At 34.2% G+C, this 26,287-nt stretch overlaps 2 protein-coding genes across 2 annotated transcripts in view; both read right to left on the bottom strand.

Annotated features, from left to right (window-relative positions):
- Positions 1–26,287, bottom strand: part of LOC127837258 (uncharacterized) — a 405,532-nt gene that overhangs the window by 187,621 nt on the left and 191,624 nt on the right. The window lies entirely within an intron of this gene.
- Positions 23,704–26,287, bottom strand: part of LOC127837262 (uncharacterized) — a 238,281-nt gene continuing 235,697 nt past the window's right edge. The window contains exon 2 of the mRNA XM_052364188.1: positions 23,704–24,016. The gene's annotated coding sequence lies outside the window, so the exon portion shown is untranslated. The remainder of the gene's footprint in view (positions 24,017–26,287) is intronic.

The following is a 26,287-nucleotide window of genomic DNA, read 5'->3' as shown; positions in this document are numbered from 1 at the left end:
GGTTTCTCTAAATTGACTGCAATTTCTGCAGCAATTATCATTGTTTTCACAGTCTCCGTGTAATTATTGCGTTTACGAGAAACTTCTTTATCTCATCTAGATGACTGGTGGCGCCGTTTAAATATATATTTTTGCCTGTTATTGTTTACTAGTCATGTTAATCTCAAAAAATACTTCATAGCACACAACCAGAGAAACCACAATCGTATAACTAGAAATGGCTTTTTCAATATCCCGAGCATCTATTCGTGATGTACGACCAGATTCTCCTTTTAAATATATGCCAATCTCTATCAAAGCATTGTATATATCACTAAGCTGATAATTAGGCATGACAATAATTCACGCTGTAATTTCACGACTCGTACAATAAAAATTAAACAAAGTATACACTTATGAACTTCGATTTCCCCCCAAATCCTTTTTTGTGCAAGTATCAGATTTCCAAATATTTAACGCGCTGTTTTAACTCTTGGTTACATGTCACATTACCGGTATACTAAAAATAAAGCCATAGAGGGCCCGAAGTCATCGTTCCATCCGTTAATATTGCTGCTAGAGAGCTGAATACTAGCAAGCATATTAACCAGTATGTGAAGTTGCGCACCTCATTATTTGTGTGAGGATACCTCCAGACTGAGTTATGCTCGCTTTTTGAGCAAGCATTTACCTTGTTTAATTTGTTTCAAGCATAACTTCATTTCAGACTTTTCAGACAAAAACTGACACATAATTAGTTCTACTGACACATTATTAGTTCTATAAAGGTCGTTGCCACAACGTAATATATTGTTCTGACAACTTGGTAAGTAGATCCCAAAACTTAGACAAGTATGTTACTAGTTTTCGATCATAACATAACTTACTAAAGGAGATGGGTAAGTTAGGGGTGGGGACGCATAAGAAAGTCGGGTTAACGATTTTGTTAGTCGTGGGAACGACTTAGTAACTTGCGGACACAGATAACTATTTCGTGGTTATGAAATAATTAACCAATAAAGGGAGGCTAACATATTTCCGGACGACATAAATCGACCATGACCTTTTCAAACTTGTTTTCTGATACGGTGATTATGATCCTTACAGCTCTAAGTCGTTCCCAAACGTTAGCATTTTCATTCGCATACGTTTCTTTGTTGTTTCCAGGAGTTAGCTATGTCGTTTCCACGACATATTTATTCATTCCTACGAGTAAGTTGTCTTGTTCCCATGATTTACTAAGTCTTGGAAACGAATTATTAAGTTTTCGTAGCGACATGAAAAATAATACGCATATTTCACATATATGCCTCCGTACAGACGTGTGTGTAGTACATGTATATCGGGAGAACTTAGATTGTTCCATCCATATGGCAATCGCCCCAAAATACCGTTATGTAAGATACTTGGGATTGTTCAAGATACGTACAATTCTAAATAGCCACCTACTGTGTCCATAAACAGCCATATATGAGGGACATTATGTTGTCTTAGTGATATTAAAGTGGTAAGCTACTGCCGCCTTTAAGACCAGACATCATAGTTATAGCCCTATTGAAAAAGGGCTTTGACGCCGATATTTTTTTAGGCTTTATAAAGAAATGCATCATGTTAATTGCGCACAGTACTGCTTGCGTATTGATATTACAGTATAAGATAAAAACTATTTTTTTCCCTCATTCCAGCTCAAATAACGGTCATTCTCGAATACATTACGTATGAAAAAACTAACCTACATAATTCCACGCACACAATTTAGATACATTAAACAAAATAACGTTTTCATATTCAGAATTATAAACCATAGAATAATTTAACAAAGAACAACATTTCCTAACACGAGTCAACAAAATTACAGTTTTAATGATTATATTTTTTATTTCGAATCAACCATATTGAAATAGATTTAATACATAAATTTACAATAAATGAATGTAAATAACAAACTGCAATCAATTAAATCATTAAAACAATATAGAACTTTACCCCGCTCTAAACTTGTTATCTTATAATTGTGCGTAAACAAAATCAATAAAATCTACCAATTGAAGATATTAAATAATGTGCTTCAAAAGTAAACAAATATGTGAACAATCAAATAGGTCAAATGTATGGCTTTGATAATAAAACAATCATTCAAACGTTTATACTGCTAGGCCGTAACCCCACCCATTCCGTAATACAAAGTGTAATGTAAACAAACACTCGTTATTAAATTAAAATGCTTATTATCTAAATAACTTGTTATGCACAATATGAATCAATATCATATTTATTGATTTAAATTAATGTGCATTGCTTAACTTACGTTTTTGTCATTGTATTTGTATAATATTGTTGTTCACGCTTGCATCTAATTCATCCAGTAAATCCGCCATTTCATATTACGTTTATTGGTAGATATTTTTAAAGTAACGGTCGTGACGTGTCATTGACGTCACGCCCGAAAAAGTATAAATAGCGGATTTGAAAGTAAACAATTCTCAGTTTCGAATAAAGATTTAAACGTTTAACATCCGGTTACATAGAATATTTAATACAAGAAAATGATTTTAATACAGAATATTAAAGATGCAGGTACGATTTTGTTTATTATTGATTGTATATGCAATTTTTTTATATATGCTTTTGTTGTAACGAAAATAATTATGAAACTAAAATTGAAATTCAAAGTAGAAATTTTGAATGAGCACTTTGTTTTATTTTGTTATACGGCATACCAAATTGGTGTCAGATGTGGGATAGTCGAAATTCGGGAATAGGGAAAAATGGCTAAATTTGTGGAAATTTCAATGAGAGCCTTGTTTAGCAGAGATAATGAATTGTCCACAAGTAAAAGTAAAAAGAAACACATAGACAAATTGCTTGTTTTTATAATACAATATTTTTCAAATGAATAAATCTAACTGGCATCACTTTGGAAATTTGTCTCATCGGTTACTGAAAAATCAAAATAATAACAAAATATGATACGATGATATGATGATGTTACTAAAATTTTTAAGGCAAATGACAGTGATATTTTAGTCAGTTAGTTAGAAATTGTTGCAATGAAATTTGTATTGCTATTCCGTGTTCACATTTTACATTTTTAAGATGGATCAAGATATATCAACCGCTGATAGGTCAGATAATTTAGAAACAGATTGTAGCTCTAGAGTAGAAGAGAAATTGCTAGATATGTCAAATCAAATGTACTTAATATCGAATACAATTAAAAAAATTCACGATACATTACAAAAGAGAATGGATTCTTTAGAATAAGAAATTCACACTGTTTGTGGAGAAGTTTCAGAAATGAGAAATCCTGATCCAGAAATTGATTTCAATTTGAATAAAATTTACACAACAATTACACTGTTCCAATTCAGTTTCAATCACTTCCAAACTTACAAGTTACAAGAAACTAAAACACAAATCAGTTCACAAATACCTCATGATCAGAAATTGTTCACACAAATTCAGCATTTAGTTTGAAAATGAAACCACAGACTTATGATGGTTCAGATATTGGTGAATATTTTACACAGTTTAATTTGATCTCCGAGATAAATAACTGGTCTTTCTAAGCTAAGTCGTTGTATTTGGTAAGTAGCTTGTCAGGAAATGCTAGGTCCTTACTTTGTGAGTTGACAGAGAGGCAGAAAAGAGGTTTTGAAAGTTTAGTAGAAATACTGAGTACAAAGTATGGTACTAGAAACAAAGCTGAAATTTTTAGAGCACAGTTAAAATCAATGACTAGGGGAAAAATCTGTCAATTAATCAGATCTTACTCAACACATCAAGAACATTACACGACAGGCTTACCCAGATGCAGATTCAGAAATGATCGAGATTCAATCCTTGGATTGCTTCATTGATGGTCTGAGTAACTCTGAAATCAACTTGAGATGAGGAGAATGCTGTCCAAAAACTATAGCAGAAGCAGAAACTTTTGTTGTTAGGTTAGAAACTCATCAACTGGCTGACAAGCAAAGCAGTCAACCAATTAATGTCTTAAAAGTGTTCAGAACTGATCAGAACAATAATAATTTCAAAGATAGAAGGTTTGTGGGAAACGGGAACAGGTCTAGTTGGGGGACCACAACCAGACCACAGCAGATGTAAGGTCCAAAAGTGAAGTCATTCAGTTATATATTTTAGGGGCTGAAAATGGTTATTTTTGTCATGTGATGATAAATGGATTTCTAGTATCTTGTCTGTGTGATTCTGGTGCAAATGTTTCTATTATAAATTCAAAATTTTTAGAAAATTGGGAAAAATATAGTAAACCTGAGATATATCCAGTGAATATGATGATGAGTACTGTTACTGGTGAAAACAAGCCTTTTCTAGGGAAAACAAAAGTGGATATAAAATTAGGAAATCATGTGTTTAGTCATGAGAAGTTAGTTTCAGACATTGTGCAAGATGGTATTCTTGGTATTGATTTCATGCAAAGTCATCAATGTGTTTTGATTATTAGTAAAAATTCTATGTTAGTTAAAGGTGACAGAATTCCTTGCTACATGAGAAATTATTTATAACATATAGCTAGTTGTTGTAGGGTAGCAATATCAGAAAAAAAAGTAGTTGAGCCAAATACAGAAACGATAGTTCCAGGAAAAGTTTTAGAACACATAGACAGAAATGCATGTTGTATGATAGAGGGTACAGAAACTTGTATGCAGAATGCTGGTTTAATGGTAGCTAAAGTGCTGGTCAATCCTAACAGTTGTACTGTACATGTGAGACTAATTTATCTGACAGATAAGCCAGTTACTGTTTTTAAAGATACTACAACTGCAAAACTGGAAAATGTTGAAATTGTTGACAGAACGGTAGTTAATGAAGTAGAAATAAGAAAAAGAAGATACTTTGCCTGAATATTTAACAGATATGTTTCAAAAATCATCTGAAAATTGAGATTCTGATCAAACTGAAATATTGAAAAAAAAAATTAAACATCAATTTATTTTTAGTAAGGATGCTGGAGATTTAGGCCATACAACTTTGATAACTCAAAAATTGATATTGATAATGCAAAACCAGTAAAGAAATATCCTTACAGAATTCCTTTATACAAGAGAAAAATTGTTGAGCAAGAGATACAGAAAATAGAAAAAGATGTTGTTATAGAAAAATGTCCACAAATTCCTTGGAACGCTCCAGTAGTGTTCATTGTTAAATCTGACAAATCAATTATGTTTTGTTGTGACTATAGAGGATTGAATGAGGTTACAGTTAAGGATTCACAACCTTTACCTAGAATTGATGACAGTATTGAGGAACTGGCAGGTTTAAAATGGTTGTCATGTTTAGATATGAAATCAGGCTATTGGCAGGTAGATGTAGATGAAGAAGATCGTCACAAAACAGCTTTTTCTATACCCGGCGGATCTCAATGGCAATGGAAAAGATTAGCTTTTGGGTTATGTAATGCTCTAGCTACATTAACACGGTTGATGCAAACGGTTTTCGATGGTTTGTTATGGTCCACAGTCATTATCTATTTTGACGATATTATCTGTCATCCCTCTTCGTTTTCTGATCAATTTGTAAGGTTAAAGACAATATTTGAAAGACTATTCAAAGCTTAACCCCAAAAAAGTGTGTATTGTTTCAAAAGGAAGTCATATTCCTTGGACATAAGATAAATGAACATGGTATAGGCACAGATCCTCGAAAAATAGAGACCATCAGGAATTGTCCAACACCGAAAAATGCAAAGGAAGCTAGAAGTTTTATATGTTTAGCAAGTTATTACAGGTCATATGACTATCAGTTTGCTAGTATAGCCAAGCCCATTCATGAATTAGCTGAGACTGGTAGAACATTTATTTGCAATGGACGGATGATTTTCAACAAGCTTTTCTAAGAATAAAGGATGCTTTGATTAATGCCCAAATCCTTTCCTTTCCAACAGCAAAGGTGCAGTTTTGTCACATGAAATTGATGGAAAAGAGAAAGTGATTGGATCCTTTAGTAAATGTTTTACTAGAACGGAGAGGAAATATTGTGTGACAAGGAGAGAATTGTTAGCAATTGTGAGTGCTTTGAAACATTTCCATCATTATGTATATGTGAGACATGTTATTATAAGAAGTGATCACTCAAGTCTCAAATGGTTGTTGAATTTAAAGAATGTTGAAGGTCAGTTAGCAAGAGGGTTAACATTTCTAAGTGCTTATGATATTACCATTGAATATCGAGCTGGTAAACTGCATTCCAATGCAGATGTTTTGTCAAGACGTCCATGTGTTGATGGATGCAAAAAGTGTGACAGAGTAGAATTAAAAAGTGATCCTTAAGTGGCTTCCGTGCAATTAACCGAGTTTAAGTCAAGCCCTGTATTAAAGGAAAAACAGATTAACGAAAATGATATTAAAGTGAAGAGTAGGTCACAGAACAAAGTTTTAAAGTTACACATTGTATTAGGTATTTTAGCCATGTTGTGTGTGTTTGGTAGTATTTCTTCGGTGATATTAATCGCAGTATGTTAAATAATTTGGGAAGTAGAAGATGAGTTGTCCCGGATATAAAAATTGAGATGGATATGGTCAGTTTTATGTAGATGTGGGGGTTGTTTTCTACAAGAAGTATGTGTTGATTATCAGGTTATACCGAGGGTTAACAGTACGGTTACAGTTAGCCATAACTTGAATAATTGAACAGGTGATAGAAATCGTGATTGTACTAGAATGAAAAGTGATAAAGAGAATTCATGTCACAAAGTGGGTAATATTTCACGGCTAGATAATGCTTCTCAGACAAATAGTAATAATGTTGTTATGATAAGTGCTGTGGAGGAACTAAATACTAGTGCTGACTTAGGAGACAGTCTAATGTCTGGTATAGGGGAGGAGAATATCGATATTGAAGTATTAGATTTAGTACAAATTCAAGACAGTGATAAAAATTTAAAACCTTTATAAAAAAGTATGATTGTAGAAGGAGTACAACCAACATGGCAAGAGGTGTCAAAATATGATGTAGAATTAAAGTATTATTGGCCGAGGTTAGATTCAATGGTAGTAAAGAATAATGTGTTTTACAGGAAATGGGAAGATGCAAATTGAAAGGAGAAATTTAAGTTACTAATGTTGATACCAATATAAAGAAGTGAAACTCCAGCTGCTGGAGTAGTATTGAATTATTACTATCAACAATTAGTAGGTCCTTTATTTAAGGCAAGTGACCGATTGCCCAAACAGTACAAGGTCACATAGAGAGGATGTACTTAAACAATTACATAGCAATAAAACCGCAGCTCATTTAGGTGTAAAGAAAATACTAAGGAAGGCTCGAGATCGTTGCTTCTGGTATGCCTTGAGAAAAAATGTAGAACACTGGTGTAAAACTTGTGATGTTTGCAATTGTAGCAGAGGTACTTTGCGGAAACCTAAAGCTCCTTTAACCACATACAATGTTGGTTATCCAAATTAAAGGATTGCTATTGATTACATGGGTCCCTTTGTAAAATCTAAAAGTTGGAAATAGATATATGATGTTAGTAGTAGATTTATTTAGTAAATGGACAGAGTGGTATCCTATAGAGAATTAAGAATCTAGTACAGTTGCCAAAACACTAGTTAACAAGTATATAAGTAAATGGGGATGTCCATTAATTGGTCACACTGACCAAGGAAAAAGTTTAAAGTCAAAATTGTTTTTAGAAGTATGTCAACTATTAGGCATAGAACAGACAAGATCTTCTCCATTTCATCCTCAATGAAATGTTTTTTTTCGAAAAGCACAATTCTACCATTATCAACATGCTCTCACCTTATGTTTCTTTAAATCAAGATGACACATTGATTTAGTATCAATGGCCTTAGCCGCCTACAGGTCATCACTCCAGTCATCTACAGGATTTTCACCATCAATGTTACATCTTGGTAGATAAATAAGGTTACCGGTTGACATGATATATGGTAGCACTGAAAAAGATGAAGCTGAAACAGAACATTCAAAAGCACAATATGTCACAGATTTAGAAAATAGCTTACACAAATAGTATAAAATGGCTAGAGATAATATGAATTTTGCTAAGGAAAGTATAAAGTAAACTATGATGTGCATATCAATTACAAAATTTATAAAGAAAATGATTGGGTATGGTATTTCAATCCAGTATAAAGAAGGGACTTAGTAGCAAATGTCTTAGACCTTGGATTGGTTTATGCAGAGTTATCAATAAAATAAACGATGTTCTTTACCGAATAAAACAGGGCCAAGAAACACATAAAAAAAGTTCATCATAATAAACCTTACGGAGGAAAAATTATACCTGATTGGTAGTGGAAAGTGATCTATAGTTCATGTATCTTGATCTGAAACAAACATGAAATAATAAAATACTGTGCAACCTCTAAAAAAATAAGCAAATGATATACAGAATAAGGATATATAGAAGAATGTTATTTTATTTACAGCAGAAGTTCCAATGCGGGTTGTGTGAAGATTTTTATTTCCCTGCCCAGAAACCCTGCCTTGATCATCTATTGGCATCAGCTTTAAGTGCAAACTGTGTCGAAAGATTTTAAGAAGAAATGATATTCCTCATCAATGTCGTGCAACGAAAGATGATTACTATCAGTTCAATCAACTAAATGGAAAAAATAAGAAGGGGCGGAAAATGACTTAAAATTTTTTTGGCACGTGCACTGCAGAAAAAGACTAGTGCATAGATCAAGAGAAACACAAGCTAAAGAAGGACAAGACAAATAAGCTAAATACATTATTGATGGACTTAGAAGTGAGTGATGGCGACAAAGATACAAATGAAATAAGTAATTTCGAAGAGTTCCAAAAATTAAATTGTGAGTGTAAAGTACTTCTGTACGCATTAGGCGATCTAGAAAAAGAACAAATGGAGAAAGAAAAAAAAGAGAATGATAAGAAAAAAAAGATGAAAACAGGAAAAGCGATGGTAACAAGAAAGCAGAAGAAAACAAGAAAAAGGATGATAACAAGAAAACAGATGGATTTAATGAAGAAATAAAATGAAGAGGTATCAAAAAGGAAGAAAGAAGAAATGACAAAGAATCAAATATCAAGAAAATGAATGAGCAAACAACAGGGGGTAATGGAAATGGAGATGAAATGACAAACGGAGTGAAGAAGAGGAAAAATGAAAACAAAGACATTGCTGAAAATAAATCGAAAAAACAAACAAAACCATGTACCAGGACGACAGACGAGGAAATCAAATCCCTGGACAATGTTAGGGCAGGTCTGCAGGAACTGTCATATCAACCAAGCACCTTGATAGCAGGAACAGTGGAGTCAACAAGCTTCCTCGAAGACGGCTTCCTATAAGAAGTAAAAACATTCAGCAGGAAATATAAACTAAATTTACATACAAACTTATCAATTAAGGTAAAGATGTGAATTAAACAGACTTTTTATTGTTGGTGTTTTTTTATATATTACATAACTATTTATGTATTCTTTTTAAAACATCATGAACAGTATGAATGTGTAAGGTAAGAATACATTGTGTTGTCATAAAACATTAATATGTTTAAATAACTGTTTAAAGTTTAAATAATATTGTAACATATTGTCCAAATGACATTTTACTGATGAATGTGTTGTATATGTCATTACATTATTTGCCATAATAACATTTTATGAGCGTATGTTTTATCATAGCATTACCAATGTTTTGTCACAAAGTCATTTTTTTCATGTATCATGGTGAAGGGTATAACCGGTGTATCAAAATTTAGAAAAATAATGTTATTCAAAATAACTTTTACATACCTGCATATGTGTGTCAATCCGGTAGGTGGATGCCTTTTCTACATTTGTAAGTGCACATTTCACAGAATTTACTCACCATACAGTATATTTGTCTTGTTTTTTCAAGCCACTATAAGCTGACCTAGATTTTACAGAAAGTGGGTATTACCGGTGCACTGTGTAATTCACATCCACAAAAAAGTCATAAACAAGTACTGGTCAAAACTTCTATTATTTTATGTCACACATTCATTTTCACTCATGATATAAATTGTCAAAAGAAGATATGTCCATTTTAAATGCAGAATTTGAAAGTCTTATAAGAGGTATGTTATTTTTTATGCAATTTCAAAGATTTAAACATTAAATGAAAATAATTTGATCATGATTAACATGTAACAATTTTGATAAGATATTGTTGTTGTTTTTTTCAGTTATGATTCTACAATGGAGGTTGAAGGGTCGCAGTGCGGGCATTTTAAATCTGCTCCTCTTCTCACACATTTGATTTTAGTGCAATATTTAAGATGCACCCAGTGTTGGCATTTGGAACACTCAGCCCACTGAACAATTTCTAACACATAGTCCAAATGTAGTGACTCTGGTTAGAATCGTTTGTATATGCAGCAGAACATTTTCTTCACGTTCATCTGAGTCTTCATCAGTTGGAATAATTATTGAAGTTGAGGGTTCTGGTGCAGGCTGATTATGTTTGGATTGTGCCGAGACATTTTGAAGCTCACTCAGTTTATTTGAATATTTTGAAAGGTCACCAACAATTGTTTCTGGAGCCTTTCGTTTTCTAGGATTAGTTATGGCTGTTTGTATTGTTCTGCTTTCAAGAAAAGAACAGGAAGGACCAGAAGCAACAGGATGAAGACACTCTTTAGTAGAGTAAATTTTAGACGGAGCCGTTTTGACAGCTGGTATGACACTGGGATTCAATGGGTAGATGCCTGTTTTACGGAAAGAAGAAATAAGATTTTCTGCAGCCATGGCCTTGTTGTATGCTTTGGAAGAAAGTGACCCAATGTTGTAGCGAGTAATGTTCAGACCAGGATTTTGTCTAAGAAATGACTGTTATTCAGAGTGATAGGCTTTCTTTAAAGGTCCGAAACGAGCAACATCCAAAGGCTGTGTCAGATGGGAAGTATGTGGTAGAAGAACAAAGAATTCAAACTTGTTATCGTCTCCCCATTTAGTGAGGGTGAGATTGGCATGGGACTTGTGACCATCAAAAAGAATAAGCATTGTCTCCTTGCCAACAGGGGCATGCTTTCGAAAATGGGTTTCAAGACATTTCAAGAAGACAGTTGAATTTGACCAACCAGACTCAGTTACTGTGCCAGCTAAGCCAGGAGTAGTGTCCAGTAACAAACTGTAAACCCACCTTTTGCCAGAGAAGATGTAGAGTGGGGGGAGTCTGGACCCAATGGCATTGCCAGCTGCAAGAATCGTGACAGTGCTGCCACAAGGAGAGGTGACAGACTGAGGAGTATATCCTTTTTGACAAACAATATTTTGGGACTGTGCTCGAGCAATAATCCGGTTTCATCAATGTTCGAGATCAAGTCGGGCCTATTGGTCAGGTTACATTTTTCCATGATATTCTTCAGGTCTGAAAAAATAGTGTTCAAGGACCTCAGTAGAAAAGGCCTTATCCCTGGCAAGAGACAACTTTTGCGGCTTTGCGATATGAATGTCTAGCCATCTTTTCTTCAAATCACTGAACCAATCAGCTGAAAGACGTGGTTGAGAATTTTTTTCTTTCCAAGGCTGATGGCGAAATCAGTGGCTAAACGCAAACATTCACTACTGGAGTAGCCATAACCGATCTCGGCCATGTACTTGACGTGACACACACCTACTGCTCCTCTTCAGAGATAAAACACAACCTTTGGGGTCCATGTCTTGATAGGGGTTCTGATGAGCAGGGGATTGGCTGTAGTCCAAGTGTACGGTCACGAAGAGTACTCTCTGGAATTCATAGAGACGTGCTGCCCGGTACACAGACATGCCTTTGTTCTTGACAGCACCATATGCCTCAGCAATGAGACCAGGGTCATACTGACCCTTTCTCTTACTCACAGAAAGTTGAAGCTGTATTAAAAAAATAGTTTTCTTTAAACATATAAATCGCTGCACGTTATTGTTAAAACAAGAAACCGTCGGAGACTGGTGATGCTCCCTAAAGGTTTTTTGTCACAATATTGCACTATATATTCAGGTAAAAGGAAACGTCTTGAGGGGCATAACTTTGGACAAAATTATACGATGGATGGTTTAGCAACTTAAAAATTGCAAAGGGCCATAACTCTCTAAATAAATCATTTAACCAAAACCCACTAATAACATGCGCATCTCCTCAAGGTAGTTAAGCTTCCCATAAAGCTTCATTGTATTTCAGTCAGTAGTTGGGGAGAAATAGCCCGGACAAGAATTGCACTAAATGTACAGTTTATAGAAAATTTCAAAGGGCCATAACTCTGTGAAAAATCATCCGACCATAACCGGCTGATAATATGCACATCTCCTGTTGGTAGTGAAGCTTCCCATAAAGTTTCATTGAATTCCCGTAATAAGTTGCTGAGAAATAGCTCGGACAAGAATTGCACTATATGTACAATGGAAAATTTCCAAGGGCCATAACTCTGTGAAAAATCATCCGACGAGAACAGGCTGATAATATGCACATCTCCTCTTGGTAGTGAAGCTTCCCATAAAGTTTCATTGAATTCCCGTAATAAGTTGCTGAGAAATAGCTCGGAAAAGAATTGCACTATATGTACAATGGAAAATTTCAAAGGGCCATAACTCTATGAAAAATCATCCGACGAGAACCGGCTGATAATATGCACATCTCCTCTTAATAGTCAAGCTTCCCTTAAAGTTTCATTGAATTCTGGTCATTAGTTGCTGAGAAATAGCCCGGACAATAATTGCAATATAAGTACAGTTAATGGAAAATTTCAAAGGGCCAAAACTCTGTGAAAAATCATCCGACCAGAACCGGCTGATAATATGCACATCTCCTCTTGGAAGTGAAGCTTCCCATAAAGTTTAATTGAATTCCGGTCATTAATTGCTGAGAAATAGCCCGGACAAGAATTGCACTATATGTACAGTTAATGGAAAATTTTAACGGGCCATAACTCTGTGAAAAATCATCCGACCAGAACCCGCTGATAATATGATCATCTCCTCTTGGTAGTGAAGCTGCCCATAAAGTTTCATATAATTCCGGTCATTAGTTGCTGAGAAATAGCCCGGACAAAAATTGTGCACGGACGGACGGACGGACGCACGGACGGACGGATGGACGGACAGGGAGCGACTTTATGCTCCCCCAACATTTTTTGGGGGAGCATAAAAAGGAAAGAAACAAATATATGTCATTGTGCTATTTTGAATTTAACAACAATCTCGAAGTTTGGGCGAGTACTATCGTACACATTTCAGAGGAGAAATCTACCATTACACCGGTTGGTATTTGTAAACATCAGCGTCCTTGACAGCAGCATGTATAACTTGACAAATTATGATATACAATGAGTTAGTTTCATTGCAAGGTTGGTTTGTATTATAAAATTGTAGCTGGTGTGTCCTGAAAATCGTATAATTTCCCTCAAAAATCTCATTTTCTATTTAATTTTCGGTTTGACAGATACCGGTTACTGAAATACACACAGTGCGTATGCAAATCACGATGTTGACGTCATGACACGTGTGATATATTTGATATTCGGAAAACACCGGAATTACCGTTACACCGGTAATACCCTTCTAAACATATCATAAATGTTGACACATTTTTATGGTAACATGTATTCAAAATAATGTGTTAATGTCATAATAATTTATGTAATTTAAGTAATATACTTACCGTTTAACTTGTGTGTTGTCCGAAAGAATTGGGTCAATTCTTAGAAAGGTGAAGGTACTGCTAGGCCGCTACCCCACCCATTCTGTGATACAAAGTGTACTGTAAACAAACTCTCGTTACTAAATTAAAATGCTTATTATCTAAATAACTTGTTATGCACATTATGCATAAACATCATATGTGTAACGTGCAAGGTGACTTTAACCGGACTGAAATTCACGCTGGCAAAGAATATAGCATATTTTCGCCTGGCTGCTTTACCAGTGTGATTAGAAACAAAGGATTTAGAACAATGATTGGTGCATATACTAAATCACAGTAGAAATCAACAAAACCGGTTCAATATAACAAACTTATCAATAAGAACAACGGACGAGCCTGGTCTGAGACTATGGATGGGCCTAGTCTGAAACTATGGATGAGCCTGGTCTGAGACTATGGATGAGACTAGCCTGAAACTATGGATGAGACTAGTATGAAACTATGGATGAAACTAGTCTGAAACTATGGATGAAACTATGGATGAAACTATGGATGAAACTAGTCTGAAACTATGGAGGAAACTATGGATGAAACTATGGATGAAACTAGCATAAAACTATGGATGAAACTAGTCTGAAACTATGGATGAGCCTGGTTTGAGACTATTTGCGTAGACGAGCGTCAAAGCTTAAACTGTAAGCGTTAGATATAGACTGTCGCTTTTCCACCAAGGTTTACTCAGCAGACAAGCCCTTGCTAACAACTAGTTCTGTCACTTTTCCGACCACAATGTGGAATTACTCAGTAGACAGAAAGCTGCAGTTATTTACCTAATAATATTCGATGTGTACGACTTGAGAACCAACTTCGAAATCATCCTAATGCAGAGAAGCCACTGCTTATATACAGACAAGTCACGTGATACCCTAGACCAAAATATTCTACAAAATGGGTAAAAACTTATCTACTTCATCCTTATGAAACAGCAATGAGATACTAGTAAACAATGTTCAATTCATGTTAGTGAGTTACCAATTATAGTCATGCAGTAAAAAGTTATATTTTAAGGTAATAATGCAAACTGTTTTATTAATTTCAGATTAAAAATATGTGTATTACCCAAATTGAAATGCTAGCGTCCGATCTATTTTATCCGAATAACTGTAAGAGGACGATGTCGTATAGAGCAATGGTTACACTCTACTATTATTAACAAACTGATCAAAGGCAGGCACATTCGCTACATACGTATTGATTTAAATTAATGTCTATTGCTTAACTTACGTTTTTGTCATTGTATTTGTGTAATATTGTTGTTCACGCTTGCACCTCATTTATTCAGTAAATCCGCAATTTCATATTACGTTCATTGGTAGATATTATTATAATAACGGTCGTCACGTGTCATTGACGTCACGCCCGAAAAAGTATAAATAGCGGCTTCGAAAGTTTACAATTTCCAGTTTCTAATAAAGATTCAAACGTTTAACATCCGATTACGATAAAATATTTAATACAAGAAACAGATTTTAATACATATTACGATGCAGGTACGATTATTTTATTATTGATTGTATATGCTATTTTTGGATATATGCTTTTGTTGAAATGAAAATAATTATGAAACTGAAATTGAAAGTAAAAGTAGAAATTTTGAATGAACCATTTGTTTTAATGTGTTATACGGCATAACAATATTATCGAGTTCTTAGGATAAAAACACATAAAAAGGTTGGTACTGTTTCTTACTAAAATATTTAATTACGTATTAATACATGCATCTCGCGAGCCACGATTTGTACAAACAAATTCTAGAAAATACATGATTACATTATTTATTATGCAATTCATTAAACATTATTACCCAACACAAAGTGTCATACTTGTAAAAAGTCAATAATTTAATACAATATTCCAAGGATGGATACATTTTTTTATTTAAATGAATGGGAATTCACGTTTTAATTCACATGCATTTTGAAAGACACACACACGTTTATATGTTGGAAATATCGTGAGTTTAAATAAATATGTGCAGTTATATTATTTGAATGTTAATTGACTGAGTAAATGTATACACTCGCAGACATTTATTGCTGCCTCCATAATTAATCAAAGCAATTTTATCAAACGTGCTATGGAAACATATTCCAATTGGAACATCGTTATCATGTTTAAAACTGTGAGATCGGATGTACTGTCCACTGGGACTTATTTGATATACGCTATGACGTAAAGATGTCACATAGGCATTGCCAGTGGGATCCACGGCTAATTGACGTGGACCAATTAGATCTGGGTGCTTATATTCAAATACATTGTCTCCATTTAAGTTCAACGCAATAAGTTTATTGTATCCAGGTTGTGGCATTACTAGCAAGTTTTTATACGCATTAAAACTACAAAACGTGCGCAACGAAGTTACCCACTCTTTCAAATCTGAGCCTAAAGTGATTTCACGAAGTAACGTTCTGTCGTTATTAAGAAGGTCTATTTGCCCATTATCTTTTGGCATACATATGTACTGGTTTTTTGACATATTTTATGTGACATAATGATAGGAGGCTCTTGTTTTAAGTTATGTTACAACGTGTACATTTCCATAACGTAGTTGTGCAAATGCAATTTTGCTATCAAATGGCACACAAATAACCATGTCCGGCGGACCTGTCCTAGAAACTGACCAAGACGAAGAGTTACATCTGAATTTGGAGAAAACAACATCGCTTTCTTCCTCAATCACTAGTAACACACTATCTACACGTAGATATATTACGATATACTTATCTATCCATGTGCATGAGACAGGTTTGGGGAATTCACCCTTGTCAAACATGGGCAAAATTGATAAGTTTTTACTAGATTTAAGCTGTGGAATTCGCTCCGCATATGGTTTATAATCAAAGTTATCGGTATCGGAGCCTGTCTCGCTTACATCGCAGGTGAAGTTTTCAATTGGCAAGGAATTCTTCATTTATTTCAGTAAACTATCGAAAGCGGTATCCTTAACACATTTAAAGGGACTGTCAACCACGACGACGAGGAAAAGAAAAGTTGTAAAATACCGTATTTTTTTACAATGAATAGTTTATATTGATTTAAATATCACGACTGGTATATTGCATTACTTGAAAAAAGTTGTTAAGTTTTCATATTTTCAGTATATTTGGTAATAAATTTTACTGGGTATGTTTACCCGGTAACCACCAGCTAACTATACATAACGCCAGAAGATTGTTCATCATCGTCACGTGGTAAACCCAGGATTGCAAATTGTGCATGCGTAGTGAATTGTTTAGATTATAAATATAAAATGATCAATCTTCTTGCATTATTTATAGTGTGTATATCGCTATGTCACATATTTTCGCGATGTGCTTTCGATTTCACATCGCGACATTTTGTTACCGAATATACTGAAAATATGAATTTTTTTCAAAAAGCGTAATATACCAGTCGTGATATTTTAATCAATATAAACTAATAATTGTGAAAAATTACGGTAATTTAGAACTTTTCTTTTTTTCGTTAATCGTGGTTGACAGTCCCTTTAAAGCTAGATTTGCTTCTAATTTCAAACGACAAACCGCATCCTTTTCAAGGCGGCGCTGCAGGAGAACAACGTGTTCATTAGTTCCAAATATTTCAACGTAGTCAATATAAGTCGACTGTTGTTTGGCCTCATTCAAAAACTGGCATGACTTTTCGTTGTTTATTTTTATTTGCTATACTATCACTTTCTTCTTATCAGCAATAACTGATAACACTTCATTCTCAAGTTCCGCATACATGTCTAAGAGTTTTTGTTTTATAGTTTGAAAAGATGACAACGCTTTACTTTCTATTTCAGATACCAATTCCTTATGTTTGCGTTCATGTTCCAAAAGACTCTCGCCTTGCTGTTGCAAATCATGCAAGATTGTCTTCAATCCGGTACAATCCACATTTATATCATACAAGATATCAGCCAGTACCTTAAGTGTCTCGCACTTTCTGTGTTCAGCAAAACACACTTATTACAGCATGTCATATTGTAAAGAAATAAAGATTCTTGTATTTTTATATATTTATATGCTAAATCGAAAGTAGGTAATAATACTTGACATGTGCATACACATCAGTATATCAGTCGACTGTGACACTTACTGTGTTACAGAACAAATATAACTACATTTTGAACCATGTATAGCTGCTAGTTCCCCTGATATAATAAGTATATACTATGTTATGCGCATGTTTGCACATCACAATCTACACGCGATTACAGATATACGTTGTGTTCTTATTCTTCTTAAGTATAACTAAAATCTTTTTACACAGTGGTTCTTAACAGTCTCTGCAATACACATATTCCTGTAGTGCGGCTTTCTCCTCCAAAAATGGATAATGTAAAAAAAAATTACAAGTTCACAGGCAGGTAAACAATATCGCCTACGCGTACTTTTATTTTAAATCGAAAGAAGGGAAAATATCGAGCGTGTACCCACTTGCCTGAGTACGATGTGTTATGCGTTATCAATCGTGTTACATCGGCTTTCTCCGGACTCATTGTCTGCTGATCCGGAGTGATGGGTTTTCACACGAGTGTAACCCACTTTAATATAAATACAGAATGTGATCGATATACACGTTAAGAATAGGAATTAAAGGTAGTCTCTGGCGTAAAACTTTCCGCTGAGGAATGCTTATTTACTACTTTGCAATCTGGTGTGTAACATTGTTAACAATAGTTTTAATGTATCGCGCGACACTTCGTAGATCATTTCAATGGACGGTTAAACAAATATATATATATATATATATATATATATATATTAATGAAACATAAAGCGTATAATACATACTTCTTCTTGAACCTCTACCAAAAAAGTATTAAGTGTATGTTGGCATAACTGTGTTACGATAACCAACTCCTGAGCAATAAGGTTTAAACAAGATATTCTACTTTAACGAATATTATCTGTTCTTTTTGTGTTATAAAACTATTTCGATAGTCAATGACAACGTTATATCGACTGGTGATGTAGATTGAATGTATTGGGACTTCAACGCTATCAAATATCTAACTTACAAAGTGCATCGTGATCTAATGAAAATGATCGTTGCACGAAAACAGTAGTGATACATAATAACTTACACACGTCTTCCGCATTACAAGACAACGTGTTGTATTTGTTCATCTGACGTATCAAAACACATTATTAGTCATGTTAACTTGCGTCGTATACATATCGATTATTATTTTACAATCTAAATAGTAATTCGTTCATCTCGTTACAACTCTGAACATTAAAGTGAAAATAAAGTCACGTTGTCTGTGTTGGATGAGTTCATTCAAGTGTTCTGTTAAGCACATATACCTTTCTCAAAAAAGCACCGCGGACGATGTCAAAATACGTGTCGGTTAGCTCCGTTGGAAAATCTTTGGACTACGAACCGGAGGATCATGTGGTTAGATTTCTGAACCGCCCACATGACTTTTGTGGGAATTAGTCTTTACATTATTATTACTGAGTAAGCATAAGCACTTAGCACGGGTGTGCCATCTGTACGTGTAAAGTGTAAATACGTTAACTGTCCTCCGCAATACGAGTGAAATACGCAAGAAATAGCCTCAAATACTTTGAACCCCATCCCTCCCTCACCCACACCCCTAAAGAAACAACTTTGCTCGTAGACCTTTGCTAATTCTGCTGCATTAGTTAGATTTAGAGGGAAATGTGTTAGTCATTTCGTTAAGGTGTCAAAAGCAGTTAAGTGACTTAATTATTAAACAATTAATAAGCGCAATAATCATGTACTTATAATTATCAAAAGTTATTGAACTCTGCCCGTCCTTTAAATGAAATATATTTACGTAAGAAGTTTCATATTCATCCCTATGATGGTGTTCGACCTATGTCTTTGAAAAATAACCCAACGGCCGCACAAAAGCCCAGCCGGAAAACATGATGCCATTTTGCACCACTCTTACATTTATCTTCCGCTGGCGTTTATTAATAATAACACGATTTATATATACTTAAAAACATTGAAAAATAACAAAACATGTGCCTTCACTAGAGTTCGAACCTTGGACCTATGGAAGCAAAGGCAAGCGTTGTATCACTATATCACGCAGGCGTTTACATATTCTATGCAGTTTTAAAGGGGCCTTTTAACGTTTTGGTAAATTGACAAAATTAAAAAAAATGCGTTTCAGATTCGCAAATTTTTGTTGCAGTTATAATATTTGTGAAAAAACAGTAATACTGAACATTTATCACGCTCTAAAATATCCATTATATGCATATTTTGACGATTTTAAAACCTGAAAATTATAAAGCGTTGCAACGAGAAACGATTAAAAAGTTTGGAAAGTTCTTTTGTTGTCGTTATATTTGGTTACACTACGAGGATTGCTTATATACAGTATAAAATACGTCACTTATTGCATGAGCACGGATGGCCGAGTGGCCTAAGCGATAGACTTTTACTCTAGGTGTCAGTGGATCGAGCCCTGTTGAGGGTTACTTTTTTATTTCTTTAATTCTGTTATAGTTTTTTACTGGAGCTTTAGAGATCCCATTCTTACACTTATCAATATAAAGAATTTTTTTGACAACATTAAAAACATACCTAAATCTGTGAAAAGGCCCCTTGAATGGTATGACGGTTTTGAAATTATCGATGAAAAGTATTGTAAGAATACATTCTACCTAACTATTTATAAAATGATTTATAAAAATAACAATATGATAGTAAAGGCAATTAAAACAAAATCTCAGTCAAACTAATATAAATTCTTACTATGAATTGCTGGTATACTGAATACAATTATAACAACTAACGAGTTGATATTGTTTTTTCGAAATAACCGATGTTATGTCCGCTTTAAGTAAACATGACATTTTTGTAACTGAATAAAATAAGATCAATGCATTTCGAAGTATTTCAACACTTCTTTCACCACATTTTACCATTATGTATGGAACAAGAGCTTTGTTACAGACGCACAACAGTTTCCTACAGGGTTAATGTTTTCGTTGTGAGAACACGATCTCCATATTTCATCAACCTAGCCTCAGTGCATATAGTAACGGTAGAGCAAGGTTTTGGTTATCATTGAATTCTGCAATCATAGCATCTAAAATTTAGGAATGACGAACAAACGGAAAGAACATGCATATTCCCAATACGGCCTTCTATTTCCATATTAACTTTGATTAACCTAGCTTAAGTACTTTTCCAGTTATCACAAGCTTTATATAATACTGTCACCAAACGTGAATATTCCCAAATCTTTAGTTCATTTTGATATCGCATCATCCAGATGGTCAATTATTTCTGTAATCATAGCAACCAATATTTTCGTGTAACGATCACACCTGAAATAACGAGTAAATTATCCATATGGCCCTCTATCTACATAACACGTTTCATACATCAGCTAAATTATTGTTTGAGTTGTCGCAGGATGCAGATCGTTGTTTTCAATTATGTATGTAATTATAGAAATCACAATGATTGTCTGACAAAATTCAAGAAATAACTTACACATTCCCCATATATATGAGTATAACCGATTTAAACATAAAGCGAATATTGTGATTGACATTGTAACACATGCTTACATTCAGTAATCGCATCATCTAAGGGTAAATACAACGGTTCGTATTTTAAATAAAGTTGTATTGTTTAAGTAATGTCTGTTTATCGACAGATGATTTAAAAAACATAACGACGTATTGAAGCAAGAAAGCTAAATTTAAAATATAGGATACTCTGGTATGTTAACGTTTTGTGCAAATAGTGCTCATAACACACTGACATATTTAAATCAAGCCTTAGCACAACAATGTTGATAATTATGACAAAGGTCAATTTAACAGCATTTAATAATAGTGAAGGTTTAGATTTAGAATTTATCGGGCTAAAATTTTTATTAATACACTGTGTTTTTTTTGTTAATCCTACACAACATTTGTTATGCTAATATGATATCTAAGCAAAAACACTCATTACACAGATTGAATAATGAAAAAGAAATATAAACAACCTTATTTCCTCCATAAACATGAGAAGATGAATCATAGAAAAGCAATCAATTCAAATCAATTCAAATCCTTCTGCTATGACACAACTACAAAGTCAAAATTATCATGTTCCGAACAAATCTTTAAAAGATGACATTTGTTTTTTCATTATGCAAATTCAATGTGTGCATGTATTCACAAAATCACACTCTAAATATATTAAAACTGACTATTTCACAGTTGGGTTATTCACGCATACAGCCGGTCTTGAGTCTAGTGTGCAAATTGCTACATCAATGCTGCACACATGTAACTCATTCATGATCATCTGCTACTTATTCGCTATGACCTTGGCCGTTATCGAAATTCCGACGCACTTCTTCGCATGCTTCTTACATGGCATAGTTTGCTATTTAAATGCTCTTTATTCGCATCCGAAATGCATGCTCAACTAAAAAGAAATGGTTTCATTCTCTCTTAAAACATACAATTGTGAGTATTTTTTATGAGTATGGTTTTCTCACAAAGCGTTATAAAAAGTCCAAGACATGAGCGTAGCATATATACATCATAGTTCTACTTCGCATATTTATGCTAGTTATACTTGTATGTTTTAAAATATTATTTTTGGTTGCTGGTGTGTTGAATTATGTGACAACGTGAATGCAACGTGTCGCGACCAGTGCATGCTTCACATACAAATCTACAGTGTGTACAATATGTCCTCGGTGATACCGGACATGATAAATATTTCATTTAAAGCTTCGGCATATGTCAGATTACATATGAAACAGTTTTTGTAATTATATTTTCTATTTACATATTATTTATTAAACGTTACACAGACAACGTTTTTTTACTAAATAATGCAATGTTAGAATTTGTTATGGACAGATCGGTTGATTTCATGGAACATCATAACCTTACGCATAAGATGTTCTGCACGACAATTGCCCTAGTTACAAAATTGATAGTTAATTATTGTGCATTGATAGTGTATTTTACGATTGACGTAATACAATATGTAAGCTGTTGATATAACCTGATAACATCAACACAATTGCCCTAGTTTCGCAGGTGCACATTTGAATCAAAATACATAACACGGGCATAGGGGTTGCTAACAATGGTAAAAACTTTCATAGACTAGATGTTGGTTAAGTGTTATGTAGATAGCTCGCATTTTATAAAAAATATATTCAACTTTATTAATCGGAATTTTAAACTTTTACGGGTCGGATAAGCATACCAACGTTTGGAAAAACACATACACACAAATATTTTAGATTAATATCCTAGATCAATACATAATTTCAAGTATTATTCTTTTCGTTTTAATACGAACTTTATCATGTTAATTTCGTAAAGTATTTGTCTGCGTATTGATATTAATGTATTGTATTTGAAATATTATTATTACTATCATTCAAATAAAAAAACAGCATTTTTTTGGTGAATGGTGAACGGCGCACGTCTTCAATAGAATTGTAATTAATGGCCGTATAAACTATTTGATGTACGTATTCCCACATTCATGATGTAAAACTAATTTTAATAAACCCACAACATCACACGAACAAACATTAACAACATTCGGAAAAACATCACCAACTGATATTTGGCAATATAAACCATTATGAACCACTTTTAGAAACAAGCATTTCCTGTTGGTGTATTATACTTTTCGCAAAGAATATCAGTTAACAGTTAATCGATTGGCATGTATCATAAATCGATTTGTTAAAAAAAGACAATACGAACACTACAATAAAATTTTGTTTCATAAGTTTTTAACACGAATGAACAGCATTAATAAGATATTATAACCACATTCAGTTAAATCGTGACAGCAATTTTAAAGCGCACACGTCACCATATTTTTTTATAATAATTGTGCCCGCCCTCGCTGCATCTTTCTTGTTAAGATATGGAAAAAAAGTGCATCAATCTGTTAACGTTCGAATGGGTTAAACGTATGACTTTCATAACATAAATAAGCATTGCTTAAAAAATTTAAGATTATCGAGTTTCTAAGATAAAGTTTTTGACATTAATCATGAATTTAAACTCAAACACTTAAGTAATACGTGTGACAAATTATCAAAGATATGAACGCTCAAAACTCAATAAAGAGACAGTACTGTCGCTAATTAGACGATTTAATTACTTCAACCCTTAATGCTTCTTTCGAGATGCAAATAAGTGTTAGAAAAAAAAACAATTGCATTATTTATTTATGCTGCAATTCATTGACAATACAGTCAAACACACACACAATGTCATACCAATGTACAAGGTAGAAATATGACAATATAATTTAAGAAAATAGCATGCGTGTAACAATTTAAATGAATAAGCATCTATATGCTAACACACAAGCAATTTAAACGAATCATATTCATACGGTCGAAATATCGTGGGTTTGATAAACCTTTGCCTTTACATAGTTGAATGTTGAATTTAGTATATAACATTGATCAAGTAAATGTATACACTCGAAGGTGTGGATTGCCGAACACAACATTACTAACAGCAATTTTATCAAATGTGCTATTGAAACATAAACCGTATGGACACTGTATTCCTTTCTCTAACAGAATAGATCTAATGTACTGTCCACTAGGACTGATTTGATGTATGATTTGATTATCGGATGTCATATACACATTGCCATTAGTATCTACGGCAATTTGGTTTGGACCACGTAGATCTGGGTGATTATATTCAGATACTGTTTGTCCATTTAAGTTCAACATCACTAGTTTTTGTTTTTCACTATTTGAAATTATTAACGTGCGGTTATACGCATTAAAATTACACAAACTTAATACAGAATGCACCAACTCTTTTATGTCTGAGCTTAAACTGATTTCACGAAGCAACGTTCCATCATTATTAAGAATATCGATCTGCCCCTTGCTATTTGACATACAAATGTACTGGTTAAGTGGGGCATTTCTAGTAACGTGGTCATACGGGACTCGTGTTTTGAGTTCTGTCACAACGTGAACATTTCCATAACGTAGTTGTGCAAATTTTATTTTGTAATCACCTGGTAGAGTAATCACCATGTCCGTCGGGCCAGTTTTAGAAACCGACCAACGAATAGAGTCAAAATTGAATTTTGATATTACAAAGTCACTGCCTTCCACAGTCACTAGTAAAACATGTGACTTATTTAAAGATATAACAATGTACTTATCTATCCATATGCATGAACTAGGTTCGCCTAGGTTTTGCCTTGTCATCAAAGGGTATAGTATAGTACGTAAAGATTTAGTAGATTGAAGCTCTGGAATTCGCTCCGTATATGGCTTATAATGACTGTTATCGGTATCGGAACCTGTTTCGCTTACATCACAATTGAAGTTTTCAATTCGCAAGGAATTTTTAATTTTTATCAGTAAACAATCGAAAGAGGTATCCTCAACACATTTGAAGCTAGATTTGCTTCTACTTTTGTCCAATTCACCAACGGATGATTTCAAACGACATACCGGCTCCTTTTCAAGGCGGCGCTGAAGGAGAACAACGTGTTCATGAGTTCCAAATTTCTCAACGTGTTCAATATAAGTTGACTGTTGTTTGACGTCTTTCAAAAACTGACTTGACTTTTCGTTGTTTGTTTTTAATTTTTCTATTATCACTTTTTTCTTATCAGCAATAGCAGATAACACGTTATTCTCAAGTTGCACATACATGTCTAAGAGTTTCTGTTTTATAGTTTGAAGTGATGACAACGCTTCACTTTCTATTTCAGATACCAATTCTTCGTGTTGGCGCTCATGGTCCAAAAGACGCTCGCCTTGCTGTTGCAAGTCATGCAACACTGCCTTCAATGCTGAACAATCCGCTTTTGTGTCATGCAAAATATCAGCCAGTACCTTCACTTCCTCGCACTTTCTGTGATCAGCCATCGCACACTTATGACAGCAGGTCATATCGTGGTCTTTACACAGGTAAACCGCTTCTTCACTTTCGTGATTCGGACATGCAATTAATGTTTTCAAAAGTTCCTTTATCTCCGGGGGAGGTACTGCCGCAATGTCACACAACGTGTGGTGTTTGGAAACCTTTATCCTTGCATGATCCTGCTTACACTGATCGCAAAGTGGTTCCTCACATTCTGTACAATACACAACGCCCTCTATTTCCCCTTTCTCCTCCAAACAGGGGCCGCATAAGTATTGTTTGACAGACATTTTAGTGGAAATTCTAACAAATTCACCTCCGTATATTTATATGCTAAATCGAAAGAAGGGGAAAATAACTGACATTTGCATACACATCAGTTTTTCGATCGACTGTGACACAAACTGTGTTACAGAACAGAGATAACTACCTTTTAAACCATGTATAGCTTTTAGTTCCTCCGATATAATACGTATATACTCTGTTATGCGCATGTTATTGTACATCACAATCCACAAGCGATTACAGCTATATGTCGTGTTCTTATTATTCTTAAGCATAACATCAATCGCTTCACACAGTGGTTCTTCACAGTCTCTGCAATAAACATATCCTTCTATTACGACTTTCTCCTCCAAAAATGGTCAACACAAAATATTTTTTACACACATACACCCGCAAATCGCCAACGCGTATTTACATTTTAAATCGAAAGTAGGTAAACTATCGAGCGTGTACACACTTGCATGAGTACCACGTGGTATGCTTTGTCACACAATTGTGACCCACT

The sequence above is a fragment of the Dreissena polymorpha genome, chromosome 7, assembly GCF_020536995.1.
Source record: "Dreissena polymorpha isolate Duluth1 chromosome 7, UMN_Dpol_1.0, whole genome shotgun sequence".
Classification (NCBI taxonomy): Eukaryota; Metazoa; Mollusca; class Bivalvia; order Myida; family Dreissenidae; genus Dreissena; species Dreissena polymorpha.
The sequence above is the reverse complement of the archived record's forward strand: the minus strand, read 5'-3'. Positions and strand labels throughout refer to the sequence as shown.